The 17,487-nt window shown below is 38.4% G+C and overlaps 1 protein-coding gene across 15 annotated transcripts in view; it reads left to right on the top strand.

Annotated features, from left to right (window-relative positions):
- ARPP21 (cAMP regulated phosphoprotein 21) overlaps positions 1-17,487 on the top strand; it is a 197,598-nt gene that overhangs the window by 55,808 nt on the left and 124,303 nt on the right. Inside the window, exon 1 of one of the 15 annotated variants that reach the window (XM_027675705.1) lies at positions 132-337. The exons of 9 other annotated variants lie outside the window; for them this stretch is intronic. The gene's annotated coding sequence lies outside the window, so the exon portion shown is untranslated. Of the gene's footprint in view, positions 1-131; positions 338-379; positions 837-919; positions 990-1,088; positions 1,769-1,804; positions 2,178-17,487 lie in introns of those variants that run through there. 5 more of the 15 variants (XM_027675708.1, XM_027675707.1, XM_027675710.1 and 2 more) reach the window with 5 other exon arrangements.

Here is a 17,487-nt window from a genome sequence, read left to right as displayed (position 1 = left end):
CAGAGAGGAGCGAGCCAGACGGGGATCCAGGCGGGCGCCGGGAGAGGACGGGCAGAGGCAGGCGGCGGCGGCGGACCGGGGCGAGGCAGGAGGCGGCCGGCGGGTCAGGCGGCGCCGCCGCGGCCACCGCGCCCGGGCAGCAGCGCGGCGCGGCGGCGGATCTCCTCCCGCGGTGGAGGCGGAGGAAGAGACTATGTCTTTCAGGAAGACACGCACTGTACTGTAACAGCAGCGTATCCGCAGCAAAAATAAACAAACCGGCCAACCAAAAATACCAAACAAACAAAAATAACCCGAGCCGCCAAGACGCTGGGGGCAGATCCCGTTTGCAGGCAAGGTAAAACAAACAAACAAACAAAAACAACAAAAAAAAAAAGGAACGAAAAAAACCCGAAAACAAACCCCAAAGAAGCCAAAGCAGAATCTGTCGACATTTGTGTGGCGTGATGTTCTTTGTTGTTGCGATTTTTTTTGTCTATTTTTTTCCTTTCAGCATGATTTCTGTCATTTCGTTGGAGTCATTCGCCCCATCCCCCCCACCTGTCCCCGTGATCTTTTAATTTTTGAGGTCAGGGCGGCTGGAGAATGTGGAGCGGAGGAAGAGGGAAACAGGAGCTGTGTATGCAGCCGGGGCTTGCCTTTATTGCGTGCGATGTGCAATTATTAATAGCGGCTGCAGGATTCCGGCTCTAAGATGCGGTATTTACCAGAGTGGGAGGGAAAAGAAAGGAAAAAAGGGTGTCGTTAATAGTCCGGCGGGGCAGGATGCTATCGGTGCTGGAGCCGAAGCCTCGCACGGGACTGCGGAGCGGCAGCATAGCAGTGGTTACAGCCAGGTAGGGCGGGGAGGGCTCGCTGCGGGTCTCGGCGTGGTCGCGGGGCCGTCTGCCCTGCGGAGGGCGGCGGCTTCCCAAAGTTTCGGCCGCCGGCCGGTCATCGCCAGAGGCGCTGCTGGCCGGAGCTGAGGCGGGTCGGGGTCCGGCGCGGAGGTGAGGTGGCCGTTGTCCGGGAACCTAGCTGGGGAGACGAGCGCCAGGGAGGGGATCTGGGGGGGAAGGGGGGGGAAGGGGAGAGCTCCGTCCTCTCAGCTGTCATTTTAGCTAAAACGGATCAAACTTCAAGAAAAAAATCTCAACTTTTACTCGCTGATTTGTGAACAGCATCGAGGGATCTGCTTTCAAAGCCATGTTTGCTGGAGGGCAAGCCTGAGCTGCTTGGACTGGCATTGTTCTGAAGGGTGGCGATTTGAGGGCAACAGATTTACTTGGTGCTTCCTTAGCATCTCTTTTTGCATGCAGTGGAGGAGGGTCCCAGTTCGGGAGTTACATGCGTAATATTAGGTGTCCTGTTTTCACAAAAAGCAGTTCATGTTACTCCTCTTGGTGTATTCTGCCTACTTGTCTGTGCGTCTCAAACGATATCGCTTGTAATTCTAACCCAGACGTGCTCATCCAGCGCAGCCATTGCGCAGCCTTGTTTAATTGCTGTTATTTATTTTGCCTTCATTTACCCTGTCAGCCTGCGGGGGGAACACGCTCAGATTTCGAGTGCATTTTTACGTGCTAGGTGTGTCTCTGCGCTTCCAGGTGTGTGCGGTTTCGCTTAAAACTCATCCCGCCGCCGTGTGACATCGCTGTAAATGTGCCGGGAGGGGAAACAAAGACATTAGAGAGCGACACAAGTGTCTGTGCATCACCTATTTGACTTCTCTGCCGTTGCAATGCTGAGCCAGATGCATGCCCGGTGCGCCTTCTTCTAAATAGCATATGTACGTTTTAGGCAAGTACAAAGCAATTGAAGCTGAGGGTGATGGGGGGGGGGGAACAAAAACCAACCCGTACTATAAACTGACCTGCAACTTTTTAGTTGTATACTTTAACTGCACGCTGATTTTTGTTTTAGCAATCTTCGTCACGGATCGAGGCAAGTTTGTGTGCACAATTGGGCTTGCAAATTGCTAATCTCGCACTGACTTTGCCTCTCAGTTCCCAGCTGGGCATGGTTACCTTGAAAGCTGTGGTATCAGCACTGTCAGAGCATGCTCCGGTGGGGAGATCGGGTGTGTTCTATTTTTAATACTATTTAATGAAGATGCTTCTCACTCTGCAATATATGAAGCATAATGGAAGAGCAGAGTGATGATTGGTTATGGATACTGGAAAAGGAAAAATGCAAAGGTAAAAACGGAAATCCCTCAAATATTTCTATTACATTAAAAAAAGGAAATACAGCTTTACAGAAAGGTAATCGATTAGCTGATTTTAAATTGAACGGTTTTGTAGTGTCTAGGAGGATTTTTAAAAAAATGTTCTTTTAAAAAGTTGCATGAAACAAACTGTAGGTAGGAGATTATTTTGTGCTGTTGATAAATCTGATTCTGTATGGGTATGCTTAAGTTGAAGAAGAATATTCCATTTTAATTCTTTTTCTTTTTAATATTGAAATATCTTACAATGGAGGAGCGCTAAAGAACATCTGAAGTTGTTTTTTTTCCTTCTGATAACCAGTTTTAATAATTAACTATTTTTATTCTTATTGGTAGTGTCCTAAAGCAGAAGTTGTGAGTTTTTATTCCTTGCAGTTAAAAGTTAATTCAGTTGCTATTAAAAATCATCGTTGCATGCAATGCTTACAGAATGCAAGTGGCTGTAAATCTCTTGCTATTTATGTGTAAAGGAAAATACCTATAGATAACTACGGTGTATGCCACTTGGCGAGGTGCATGGAGATACTTTTGAAAACTGCCCTGTTTAGTTCAGTGTAGTCAGAAATATGTTTATTAGCTATTTGCAAGAATCCATACACTTAGAATTGTGTAGAGAAACACGCCTTGATTAAAGATGTTTTCTGTGAAACAACTGTATTTTGTCTGTGTTGCCTGCAGTTTTACAGGATGATGGTCTAAGAAACAACTGAGTACCCCTCCTGCAAAATCCTTTTTCAAGCAATTATTTCTTTTTGCTGTATTCTAGTCCTTTTGAGTACCCCAGGGTTAAGTGTGCAAGTGAGGATTGCTTAGACAAGTGTTGCACCACATCGCACCCATGAAGGAAAAATTACATAAGGGTGATAGAGGAAATGCAAAGAGATTTTTAAACACAGGTGCAATTATAGCTATCAGGGAGAGAACAGCAGTGCAACAGTCACTTTGAAACTTCATTCTGTTTGAGTAAAACTGTGGGCCAAATCATGTTTTCCTGATGGTGCTGCTTTTCCTTTGGGCTTTATGGGGGTTATTTGCATGATTACAGTAAACTGGACTTGGCCTGATAAATCACTGTTATTAAACAGATTTTCTGGGATTACATGAAAGAAACCTAAGAAGTTAGTTCTAAAATCTGCTGTGCTCTTGGCTTCCTCCCAGGTTACGATTTTTAACAACTAACTTTAAACTTGGAATTAATAGCGGGGGAAAAGTGCACTAATTCCAGGATGGCTTACTTATAGTCTGTCTTGCCTCCTGTAGGCATTGGTCTTGCTACAGTCAATGGGAGCTTTAAAATTTGTTCAGTGGTTTTATCAGTGCTAAAAACAGACACAGGGACAAATATTCAGCAGCTGTAAATTGATGTAGTTCCATTGGTTTTAAGAACAGTGCAGATTTATACCAACTGATGATAACACCTCTCTGCTTACAAGCAGAGATCTGTAACTTACATTGAGTGGTATTATCAATTTTGATGGCATTAATTTCAGAGTAGGAAAATTATTTTGGCAGATTGGCAAATCCTTGTTTATAAGGACTACTCACAAATGAGCGGCTTGATCCAGTGAGTGCTCCCAGCCTAATTTCTTTGCTTAGTTTTAAAGACAGTTTGTAGGGTACATGATTATTTAACGGAAATGCTATTTGTTAAGTAATGTAGTTTCAAAAATATCATTAAAGATTGGCCAGTTGAGAAGTAATGTAACTACCATGCAATAAACTTGCAAAATCCAATTGTCCCCTGCTCATTCATTTATTAGATTTGAAGTGCTGTATTAATGTTCTCAGCAGGTAGTAAGCAAGTGGTTCCCTTTTTCTTCTAGAAGATTGAAACATTCATCAAACAAGTCATAAATGGCAAAGACTCTGTATGTTCCAGTGGAGAGTACTTGATTCTGGAGACTAGAAGTACTGTGTATGAATACTTTTGTATCTGAATGGTAACATGCATTTCTAGGACACATTCTGTTTTGATGACAAACTGCAATCCAGGTAAGTTAGATTTTCCCCAGTTAAGGCTGGGTAAATTGAATTGCAGATAAATTATGCAAACCATCTGAGGTCATGCATCTAGTTTTTGACAGTCATCAAGTGGGACCTATTCCAGTCTCCAGCATTATAAGTGGGTCACCCCTGGATGATAAGTCTCCCTGATTAATTGCTGGTGTTTGCTTTGTTTTCTAATTTTTCCACTTTGTACATGCAATACTGACTTTCAGAAAAATGTAGATGTAAATAAATTTACATGTTTGTTTGTAACTATTAAAATATTTTATTTTTACATAGTAATTTAATGGTATGCCTTTCTAGCAAGGATTTAACTTCAGAAGAAGTACAACTAATGACTCATGTCTGGTTTGGTTTTGTGTCTTTTTATAAATAAATTAAACATACCTATAAATTCGTGTAGACATACTGATTACTGTTCATGGACAGGATATATTTTTCTTGGTTCTGTCTTAAGAAAGAGACTTAAACCCAAATCGGTGGAACAGCCACTGTGGTTTGCATGAGTATGGTAGTGTGCACACATAAAAAATTTATAGGAGAAATAAAAAAGACACCACAAAATAGAACTACAATACTTTCTCTTTTAATTAAAACTAAATTTTTAATAGATAACACGTACTGTGGGTTCTTGCCAAGTAAGTATTTGTTTGTCACTGCAGGTCCAAACTGCTTAGTTATAGGACTTTGCTGCGGCTTAGATGTTTGAGGTAACTCCAGTTTTAGACTCCGTGTTCTCTCGTACAGTGGTCTTACAGTAGGTAAATTGGATGATGGATTGCCACTGACCCTATGTAAGAGTGCTCCCTATAAGCTTCTATGTTCTTCCTTAGTTCGTCTTCATTTGGAAGAATACATAAATAATCTGTATTAATGCTTAATGTGTGGCATATGCAATCCAAAGTTATGAATTGCATTAATTCCAGGGGAAGAGTACTGGAGCTCTGTGTTGCTTTAGTGAAAATGCCCCAAGCAAACACTTCTATAATGTCCTGCGACAGCTACTCTCTTCCACCTGTTTATATGTTGCTGATACTTGCTACTTCTTCCTTTTTCACTGTTGTTTCCAGGCTTTCTGGTAATCCAACTTAAGTACACTTCTTTATGGTTCCTTGGAAAAAGATATTGCAGAAAAGGTCTCTTTTCATTCAAATGTATAATTTTTTAGTCATATGGTGGGATCTTTAAACCATGTTATATCATTCTAGAGTGCTAAATAGGTAATAAGCTGTTACATGAAAATGTTACATCACTTTTTTTTTTCTCCCTCCCCCCCTTATACTTACATTCCCTGTTACCAAGAGGAAAAAGTGAACTAAATACAGAGAGAAATACAGAAGCAAGGAGTAAACAAAATTGCATTTTACAGGAGTTTGTTCTTGATGACTGCTTAGATGAATTAATTGCTGCTGTGGTAAACATGGTCAAAAGGAATACTAAGCAAGTTGTTTGGTTAATGCTGAAGAACATATAAAGTGTAAGAGAGTGATAATGTCATATATCATGACTAAGCTGAAATGCAGAAGGCATAGTTAGGCAGTGACAGCTGGGAATTTGAAATGTATGATTTGGATATCCAATGACTTTCTGAAGCAGGGGATTTAGAGTATTTTCTAGCTACTGGCAACGTATGGAGGCAGTAACCATGTAAGGCAGTTTTTAGGGCAGACATTCACATAGCAGATGCTGAAGTATGTAAGGTGAGAAGTACATTTTTATAAGTGAAAGAAAATGTTCACAGGGAAATTGGGACACTTATATGCTTCTTCATCAAGATCAGATGTCTGATCTTGATCTTTTAAGGCCAAGAGTCACAGTTAACAAAGAGTAGTACCATGAGAAAGCAAAGTCCTATAAAAGTGTTTTTGTAACTTAATGGTTTGTACTATATTCATAATTTAGTCTTAGGCGGTACTATGGTTTATTTATGAGCTGTTTGTACAATGCCTGTGTTAAAATTCTAGGAACTTAGTAAATCTTCCAACTGATAAAACTTCTATTTTTCTAAATTGGATGCCTTAAATTCAAAGAAGAGCTTAAATGGTCAGCTGGATGGTGTTAAAAAAAAACAAACCAAACAACAAATACCCCCACACCCTTTCCCCCACAGTTAAATACTCTGCTTTTTATTTCTCGAAATTTTTGTCTTCTGTTTGTAATCGATGCTAAAACATAAGTATCAAATATATATGAATCACCTACTTTCAGGCTTCTGTTTATCCCAGTTTTTACAGCCACAGAGTAGTGATTTTTACTGGATTCATAAAATCATCAGAGCCAGTTTTATGTTCTAGGATTTGAATTCTGTTATCAAAAGCATGCCTGGACAGCTAATAATTTCATCAGTAATGAATCATGTTGCAGTATTTGTATTTTTATTGCCTCATTAGTTGAAGTTTTCCTGTGCCTTCAATACAAAAAGTATTTTGTAAATTTTCATTATTAAATATAAGAGCCAGATTGTGCTACTTTTCTTCACAAGGAGTGCATGCATCTAGCTTTTGGTGACCTGAAGAGCCTCTCACGATATAATGCTTTTTTTACTGTGAAGGAAGTTATCACAATTTGTTCCTAAGTAAAGAGGGATGGCAAGGCTTCTCAGTAGAATGAAGCTAATGAAGATAAACTGTAGTGATTAGAAGCATTTTATGAATACAATGAAATTGTTATTAATTAACGTGGAGTGTTTAACTATATATTGAATTAATTGGGAAGTTTTACTGGGGAGCAAACTTTAGTGGTGTTAATGCTCTCGTGAAATAGGTGCAGCATTATGTGCTTGTGAAGAATGTGCCAACTTTGTGCTTTTTGGGTGTTGGTGCCACTGAAGTTTATTTGGAATGGTTTGCCCTCTGTTGCACAAAAGTAAATCATATATTGCGGTTGTTCAAACTATACCTTGAAATTTTTCCATTTTCAAGTGACTATTCCATTTCTAAATACATTGCCATTGGCATAACATTTAGAACAGTTTAAATGAGGTTACTTAATGTGTTATAAAGTGTTTGTCATGGAGTCAGAAATGTTTATGGTGTCATAAAAGCTTTAAGAGAAACACATCAAATAAATTGGTCCACTCTAAAGGCTCACTACAGATTTTAATGTAAGCCCAGGAAATGTCTGATAGCTTTATAATTTGTGTAGTTTATGAGCTGTGAAATCTGAAGTGAGAAGGTCTGACTTTCATGCTTTCATTTTTTGTTCCTTTAGGAAAAAATCAGTTTTTCCTACCAAACAAACAAAAAACCCCCAAAAAAGCAAAAAAAAAGGAAAATTCTGAATGTGGATCTAAAAGGAAAGCATAATGAGTGACTTAGAGCATCTTAAGGTGCTGTATTTCATAACATGTACTATTGTGAGGAAATGCTAATGAAACTATGTTTTATTCAGGTGTAATTTTTGGGGAAACTTTAACTCATAGACATAAGTTGGAAAACAAAACAAATTTACCAGCTTTATGTGTCTCAGTATGCATTTCCACTGTGGTGTAGCAGTCTGTTCTGCATCGGAGCAGCAAAATGGAGTGAACTCTAATGACGAGCTGAGTCAAGCAGCACAAGAATCCTGTTAGATACAGAAGACAATGAATTATTACTGAGGCTTAGTGCAACTTTTGTTTAATCTATGTACTGGTGAAAATTACTGTATTTGAAAGAAGTCCTTGAATTACCTGCTTCCTAAAGTAACCCTCTCAAAATCTGAGGCTGAGATAAGGTAGTGGGGGGGGTAAGAGACATAGTGGAGGATTAGTGGCAGTAGTACTGCTTGTGATGTGAAATCAAGTTATGGAGCAACAGAAGTAGGAGGACAGCAAAGGGAAGTAGTACTTTCAGGAGATATTCCCTGAAAATTAGGTAACTGGAATTTTGGATAACCAAGAGAAAATATATAGATGTGTAGCCTCTTTTCAGTATCATTTGTTTTCTGATTAAAAAATATAAAATTCCTTATGCATGTAATGTGATCCCTATCTTTGCATTGAGGATCGGGGCAAAGTGACTATTCCTCTGCAATCACACTTAATCTCCTCAAATATGAGGTTACAGGGGTTGTAAATGATCTGCGTCTTCTGATTTTGCTGTTGCAGAATTGCTCCTCTCTGCCCCCTATCTGGCAGGAGAGAAAGGAAGATAAAGTTGTTGCCAAAGTCTGAGAGCAGTTCCACAGTAGTATATGCTGAGACTTCTTAGCCAGGCTTAGTTGGTGCAAGAAGCTGGTGGGTGAGTCTTGGGGAGGTAGACAAGATCCTGGACTCTCTAGTATGTAGCCAGATCTTCTATGAGAATAAATTGGTTTGTATCCTTGATAGCTCTTCTCTTGACATGCCAGTACCTCATAAATTAGTCAAGTATTTACTGAAATAGCATAATGTGCCCTCTGACTGCATAAATCCACACCTTTCCATAAAGAGCTTTCTATTAATGGAGAAGGATTGGTAAAAAAGAGCAGATTGAGACACAAATATTGATGCAGCGTTTCAGCTGCCTGTGGTTATTCTACCGGTAACCGTATAGCCATAGTTGTGGGGCTGTGGTTCTGCAGACACCCTGTCCACTCGTTCTTTCGTTGTGATGGTTTCCGCAATGCGGGAGGAAGATGCGGCAAGCACCTACCTCTTTCAAAGCCACATATTTCTTTGATGTGTTTGTTACTCCTCAGGGTTTTTTTTTTTTTCAGGAAGTAGAACAGAGAACATAATTCATACCCATGAAGGCTAATTACAATTTTTCCTCTACAGATCATTTCTTAGAGATCTGTGTGTTCAAAGAATTACTGCTAACTATTTTCTGCATTACAGTTGTGTTCAGTGTCCAGGCAGTGAGTGTCAAAATGTAGATTCTTTTGGCACCTATTCCTGTTTGTGTTTGTTTGATAACATACACTTGTGTCATGTCTTTATTAATGTTGTCAGGCACTTCAAAGCCAACTGTAATAAAACTACATCAGTATAAGAGCATGTCAGAAAACATGACAATAAAATATCGGCACTTCTTAACAAAACATTTTATTGATTAAACAGCACAATTTCAATATGTGGAAAAATGAAATCAGTTCTAATTAGAGAGCAACTGCAGTAACAGCCAAGTCTTTGACTTGCCTGTAAAATGACAGCAGACTGAGCTATTCCGTTGTGTATTATGAGCGAATTCTATGGCATGGGAATGTGTTTGCTAAGTGTGCATTGACTGCGATCATAACAAAGGAGGAGCGTAAGTGACCCTTGTACTTCTGGTGCATGGATAAATGACACATTCCAGGAGAATATTTATTACCTATGCTCAGTAGTTGGAATGAGGCTGACAGATGATGGTGTAGCATACCAATGCTCCTCAGAACATCAGCTGTGTGTACAAGCAATTTCAATGTCTGTTCACTGTCAGACAGATTATTTTAATAAAAGGAATTCCAGGGCTCTGTTCTCGACCTCAGACGGTTTACTTTGGGGGCAGTAACTTGAGGTGCTGTTGTTATTAAGCCTGATAAAATTGGAAAATGGAGATAATTTCAGGTAGCTTTGCAACCTCCGCAGAGAAAATAAGAAATATGGAGGGGAGCAAATGTTAAATTATTTTGGCAACACAAGAATGTGTGGAGTGAAGCACACTGAAGTTAGGAGATTTACTGCATCCTTAGGTGTAATGTAAACAAGGGATCTTCCTAAAAACTGGTCCGTAGCTTCCTGACTTAAAGTTTACTGAAAGTACAGGAAGACAGATACTGGAGGAATTCACTGCAGTCCCAGTATAAACTTTTTTCTTGTTTTGTTTCTTGATACATGCATTTCATGCGGTCCCTAATATGGACTCTGCCTGTTTTCTGTCTGTTTCCACACTTGCATCAGTTGTCTCTACTCTGCTCCTTACATCCTCTGACCATTCTTCATACTGGGTCTTTGCTTTTGTAAGTTGTACCCTTTAGGGAAATTTTACTTTGTTAAACTGACCCTTCTGACTTTTCTTATTTTTCCATCATTTGTTCACATTCTCCAGCTTTTTTTTCTTGCCTTTGTCTACATCATTTATTTGCCTCTGTTTGAAAGGGTTGAAACCTTCAATTAATTGACTATATAGTACTGCAATTTTAAAAATTACCTAATTCTGTAGATTTTTGGACAGTTTATAATAAACATGTTATTTAAGCATACTATCATTATTCAAAATATGCCAGTTCCCAGATTTCTTGGACTTTGTTTTGGTATCTTTTAAGGAGGGAGTGCCAAAACTGCTCTGATTGCATCTGTGAAACAAAGGGTTTTGTGCTGAAATCTAGAAGACCTTGTGCTTTTGAACTTCTTCGTATATTCAGCTCATATTAGTGGGTCTGGGTTCTTTTGGGGCCTCCATCCAAGTTCAGTAGCTCCGTATAATTGTGTGTATGTTTGATGCTCCTGGAAAACCCTAACCCTGTACTCTTCATCTATTTATGTAGATTTTTCTTTTTTTCTGGGATTAGTAATATTTCCAGTATATTTACTATTTGTCAGTTGCTTAGAAAATAAAGTGTAATGAAAATGACACAAACTAAATGCCTTTGACAGTGTGTTTGTTGTCAGAGACTTTTTACGTGTTGGCTCTCTGACCTTTCAGATGGACTGCTGTCTGTGGCGCGAGCGGCACAGCACCTAAGGCATTATGTTGGGTGCAGTTTACTGTGTTACTGGACTGTACAATGAAAAGAGGGAAAAATTACTGGAGTTCTTGTATGGAGAATTATTTTGTATTTCATGTCTGTACACTTGTTGAGTAAGCTTGGAAACCGCACCAAAAGCTGAAGGTTACATATTCTTCTCGTAACTTTGATTATGATGATTGCATGGCCACACAGAGCCTGGTCAAAAGCAGAGGAGACTGATTGATTGTAAAGATAGTTACTGATTAGGGCATCTAGCTGTCCACATTTCAGGACCTATACTAAATAAATAATCCATTTTTGTGAAATGAATATATAGAAACTCCTTCTAAAGACAGAAGTAAAGGAACTGTTGGCTGAAATGTGTCACTGATGTGTTTGAAGGAGCATGGTTTGCTACCATCATCTGAAAACTGAAATTTATTTTTTCCTGGAAATCTAGTGGTGGTGGTTGTTTTATTTTGGTTTTTTTTTTGTTTTTTTTTTTTCCTCATTGCTGAGATGGCAGGAGAAGTGCCTGTATTCAGCTGCCAGTTACGGATTTAATTCAGTTATTTGTTTTTCAGTAATCTGATTCCTATTTGTGCCTAGTTCACTAATTGCTCACTGTACTCTGTCAGTTTATTATGAAAGTAACATTCTAAATATTCTGAAATCTAATAAAGAAATGGTGGCAGTAGTCTGAACAGATGATGTATAGTAGTTATTAACTGATTCTTTGTTTCTTTTCATGGGTTAATTTCCAGACTGGTGGACAGTCAGCTCAGTTAGCTCTCAAGCAGCATGCATTGAAGAAATTTCTTCCCATTTAAAGACAAAATTCTGTGTTGTGTGGAGTCATTCCATGTTTGAGAAGGATGTCATGTTAACAAGCTGTTTATTCCACAAATAGTGGTGCCAGTGCTTTTCTCTATGTCCTTGGTAATAATTGAATTCTTGAGTTCAGTTGTTTGCTGAGATGATTTGTGATTTTTAAAAGCATGAGTACAAATTTCTGCAGTACCACATAATTGGAATGCAGTACGAAGGACTAGTTTTTTCACATAGCATAGGTTTAAGTTGACTGAAGGAAAGCTTTTGCTTTTATTGACTTAATTCTCTAATCTTAATCCTTGCAAATAAAGGCATGAAAATGTTAGTCCATATAACCCTATTGTTGCAAATCAGAGAAATATGCAGCAGGATTCTGTGTCTGTCGCAGGAAGCTGGTGTGGCTAGAAGATGCTTCCAAAATGTGCATCGACATATTTTGTGGTCTCTTAAGTTCAAGATCCAACATTTGTTTTTGGAATTTTTCCCAAATTGGTCAATAAATTCCATTATTAGTCTGCTGCTTAACTGCCTTTCCGATGCAGTGGACAGAACAATTGATTTGCATGTGGAAGACAGAGAGGCATAACACTTGTTTTCATCTTTCTTCTGCACTTCAGACATTGAAACAGGTGAACTCCTGTTATATGGTAGGGGAAGCTGCTATAAAAGTAATATTATTTGTATTACAAAGTTACATTCTTCAGCCCAGTAGAATGACTGTAGGTGCAACATTGCAGTCTTGACCATCCCGTCTTGTGCTCGCTAGTGTCAGCTAAATGAAGTGGAGCTTTATTGTCGAAAATTTATTTTTTTTCTGGCATTCTGGTGAAAACAAGATGTGGGAAAAACCAATGAGTAAACTCCCAAGCTTAAAATGAGGATGACACTGGGCTGCTACTGATGCCTGGCTGTGAAGTGTGTGTGTGCGGAAACAGTCTACCAATGGTCACGGGCCATTGGAGACCTGTTCTTCTCAGCTCTGCACAGTCTATAGGTGATGGGCGTGATAGTCTTAAAATGCCTGTTTACTTCAAGAAACAAAAGGAGACCCTTTTATAAATTGGCTTACTAGTCTGTCGAGAGAGGATTCACTAAGTCACTAGTGGAAAAAGAGGGCTGCTGCCTTTTAAAATATTTTTGTACTACAGTCAGTGAAATACTATGACATTTGTTTTGATTTTTTTATTTTTTCAGGAAGGGACAGATTTTCAAATGCCTGTCTGAGGTTATTTGGATAATTTGGTGTTATTCTTTTTCAATGAAGACTTTTAAAAATATTTATGTCTTTAAAAGGGGCCTTTCTGACAGTGGGAATAGCTACAAATTCAAGTGCTACAGATAGTGTAAGTTGGCAAGTTGTATACCATACTAATAACATCACAAAAAGTATCAGCCTTCCCAAAAAAATACATTTTCCAGTAGGAAAGGCAGATAAATGGGTATGTTTTCAGTGAGAAGGATGAAGGTTTTTCAAGAGGAGAGTAGTCTACCATGAGATAGTAACTTGGAGAAAGATATGAGAGCAATAAAAATTCCCATTGTTCAAGTTTGTTTGTTTGGGTTTTTTTGGGGGGAGTTGTTTGCTTGTTTTGATAGGTTTGTTTGGGTTTTGTTTGTTTGTTTGGTTGGTTGTTTTTTTTTCCCCCGAACATTATCCAACACTAAATTTCCCTTTCTCACGTTCAGCTTCAAGAAGTATGAATGTCCCTCTGGAAGGAGAACAGGCAGCCAACCATGTCTCATCACTGTGCAACTTTGTAACAAAGATTAATTTGGGGAGGAAATAGAAGAAGAAAACAATACAAAAGGAATTGTTTTTAAACAAAAGATGCACTTTTGTCATCATTTGCACTACTCAAGCTGTCCAACCTCTGACTGCGGTGACCCAAAATACATCTGCACTGTTGGCAGCTGTAATACGTGGGAGGCAGTGAGGATAAAACCCATGGTATAAGTGAACATTCCCAGCAAGGCTTTGTAAAGCACTGGGAGCGAATTCTAAGTCGGGTAATGAAAGCCGTCTAGAAGTGAAATTGAACTGATTGCCCTCACTGATTGCCTTGTTCAGCTTGCATTGATACTCCATAGTGTGCTGTAATGGGTGTCCAGCTGAGGTAGTCAAGCCTCAAGACACCCCAGAGAAATACTCCTCCTTGTAAGTGAAATATGAAGAGGTGGTTTGAGAAGTGCAGTCTCTGCTAATCATGCCAGTAGAAGAAATGTGAAGAATAGCAGTCCACTTTCGATACTGCATTTGTTGTAGATAACTAAAATGCCATCACTTTACTATTTAGATGCTGATGTTATTACCTGTTTCCACCCATCCTTATTGTCAGTTTTATGATGCAGGCTTGCATGATACTTGTTTCTTAGTTCATTTCTCTTAGGAGGTAATTAATCTGAGCCATTATTATAAATGATTTGTGATATTTCAGTCTAATAAGATTTATAACAAAATGGATCCTGTAGACAGAGTTTTGCATAAATAAAAGCATTTATCTTGTTCTTTCACTTTCCTATCTACTATCTTGTAGTAGTAGTTTCTAAAACAGTTTTATTTAGAGGCTACAGTTAATTGCAATGTACTTCAAGAAGTTGGTCATAAAAAAGAATCAAAGAAGGTTTTTCCAGATTGTTATTACTACTGTTAAGATGCTGAGGTTCTAGGTTTCTTGTTATCTGCCCTGCATCTTCATGTATAGACAAAATAATGTTTTTAAATATCCTTCATTTTCATTAGTGGCTCATTTTCATATACACACATTCGCTACCTGCCACAAGTGTCTGTTATAAAAGGGGCACTGGAGAATGGAAGATGCTGGAGAATGCTGGACGTGTACCTGGGAAAGGGGATGTTGGTTACCTATCTAGCTCTCGTTTTGACCAACTTCACTGCTCATTTAACCTCTGTCTTCCTCAGTGTCCTCATCTGAAAGGAAATACTTTTTATACTCGCATTCCTCTGAATGATTTTTTTTTTTTCCTTCTTAATTGGAGATGGCATTTTAAAGTCTGGCACAAGAGTATGCAATTTGCCTCCGTTGGGCTTATATCGGCAGATACAATCCAATTATGATTATAAGTTAGCTTAGTTACAATTATTATTTGGGTACAGTCTGCAGCAAATATGAAGACACCTTTCTATGGCTGCAGTTATTGTCTGCTGTCAGTGTTGGGCATTACTACCTTTATTTACTGATTCTTCTCCAGATAAATCATGTGATAACATGTTTCAGTTTGAGCAGGTGATAACACTGAAGCATTTGAGCAGGCACAAGATGAATAGAATTTCAAAAATAAAGTCACAACCATGTTAAAATTAAGAATTTTAGTACCTGAGGCAAAGCTTGAAACAGTTAATGGTTTTCTTTCAGCCAGTTCATTTTATATTCTAAGTCTAGAAGCATGTGCTTCTTTATAGAACATATTCAGGGTTAGCCCTTGACAGAATAGATTAAAAAAAACCAAAACAAACAAAAACCCCACCATTGTTTGAACCTGATGATATGTACAAGTAATAAGGACACATACAAAAATGCCAGGTTTAAATGTTGCACACAGCTTTCACTTACACAGTCAGCTTTCTATTTTGCAGGTCAAAGTTTAATAGACAAAACATTTTGAGAGGGAAGCTTTTGAAAGAGTTACAAAGTAGACATGACCTGTTTTGTCATAGACATATGAATTCCCCTCTTGTGCTTTTATTTTCACTTTGTATAAAATGCTTATAAAAGGTAATCCCCTTTTAAGAAGCAACAATAATTTCTAATCACCTATGCTAAGTTCCATTCAATCTTTAAAAACCACTAGTTTTCCTGACACAGCTGTGAATCTAAAATAATCACTACTGAAAATTAATTCTTTATTTATCTGTTTTATTGTTGGAATGAAAATATTTTTCTCAATAGCTTTTTCAGTGTATCAAGAAAATGTGTGATATTATAATCACTGTGTGGGTATATAAGACTTTAATTGGCTTTTTCATCTGTGGTCTTTGTAACTTTTATCTTGAGACTCTTACTTTGCATTAGAAACTTATTTTTCACTTGACAGGATTTTTCAGGAGGCTGGCATACAGAAGTGACTTAAAACCAGGTGTTGTCTGATTTACTGGACTCTGTATGTATGAGAGGTCCTGGCTTTTACGTTTAAAGTTTCCACTGACTTCCACTATGGCATCACAGTTTCACTCTTGGATGTGGCCTGGACATCACTGAAGTTTGTGGCTGAGACAACCAGTTTTTCATGTCACTGAGTTGTACGTTTAGCTGTTGCTTAAATCAATGGCTTCTAGGTAAAAATTTTATTTTGCTTCCATCTTACTAAAGCACTAACTTCTCCTATAACTGCTTCCTCCCATAAATTTCAGGCTTTTTTACAATTTTTCTCAGTGCTGCTGTAGGTTAATTTTGAGGAGTAGCTGTGCAGCGCCTACCCTCCGGTGTGCCAGAGTTTGCATCCTCCTGTCTGAGGAGGTACAAGCCATTGATGAGTGTCTGGGACATGTGTGTTAATTGTTTTTCCAATTTTGTTCTTAACGTAAAAGAAGGGTTTAATTTAAAACAGCAGTTGTCCTTTTTCTTTTCCAGCTGCCCTGGAGCATTGGGCTTCTCTAATCTCCAAGTTTTCTTGTACTATTGGAAAGTTTACAGTTTTCTTCTTGCTACAACTAGCTCCAGCCAGTATTTCTCTCTTTGTTTTCAATAATGCCTTGATTCTCTGCCCTTTGAATTTTCTGATATTTCTGACCATGAGATTACCCATTTCCCATGCCTCTGTGAACCAGGTAACATCCTTATGCCTATTTGGTCTTTCCTATCTGTGCAAGAGCAGCTTTCCTGTTATACAGAGTTCTTTGTTCAGTTCTTTTAATAGTTTCTTATGTTGAAAATGTGTAATGCATTTTAAATTTTGAAAAAAACAGATGGCTAGTTAGATTTGGCGATAAAACAAGCCTTGGTGCCAGTAAAACATCAATGTATTTAGCATTAATTTGCTCTTTGAAAGGGAAGAATGCCTGATAAAACCTTTTCTATCAACCAGTAGAGCCAAAACACAATATCTTCCTATTAAGGTGAAGTATAGATTGAGCTACAGACTGTTGTGTTGGTTTTCTGATTGTCTGATGAGAATATATATCCATCGTCTAAGGAACTGAAAGTACACTTGCATTCAGTAAATTTATACTTGGAGTGTGTCAGAAGCATAAATAGTCTTCCATATGTGTCACTATTTAATCAGCATGAGTATTTCTTTAGGACTTCATGCTGCAAAAAAATTTAGGTCTGATTTGTTAAAACAGTTGTGAGTTTTAAATTACATGTGTTTTTCAGTGGTTACAAGACATTACTACCCCTCTGTCCCCAGTAGGATGATACACAGCTGACATTAGGTTTCACAGAACCATGTGAAAATAGATACAACTGCAGTCATTTTTCAGTGATTTGTTTTGCCTTGGTTTACTCATACTCAGATTTCTTGTGTACATATTCAGAAGTATGTATATGCAATGCTTAGCTGTACTTCTGGGTAATTAAACTTTTCTATTCACTGTGGTCATGAGCTGTAAAACAGAATGAAGAGAGAAGGAAAGCAAAGAAATGATTAGGTTAAATGTAACAAGGTAAACTAATGGCATTTCTGTTTCTAAAAAATTACAGGTACACATTAGTTGCACACCTGTAATGTTGGTGTTTACAAAAAAAACCCCAAACCACATACCCCAAACCCTCCAAAATCAGTATTGGAATACCACTTTTCATTTAAAAAAGATGGGTCCCATCAGGTTCTTTTGTTTCTTTATTTTCTAAAGATATTCAAAGGCTCCAAAT

The sequence above is a fragment of the Neopelma chrysocephalum genome, unplaced genomic scaffold (assembly GCF_003984885.1).
Source record: "Neopelma chrysocephalum unplaced genomic scaffold, ASM398488v2 Primary Assembly neopelma1_26, whole genome shotgun sequence".
NCBI classification, from domain to species: Eukaryota; Metazoa; Chordata; class Aves; order Passeriformes; family Pipridae; genus Neopelma; species Neopelma chrysocephalum.
The sequence above is the reverse complement of the archived record's forward strand: the minus strand, read 5'-3'. Positions and strand labels throughout refer to the sequence as shown.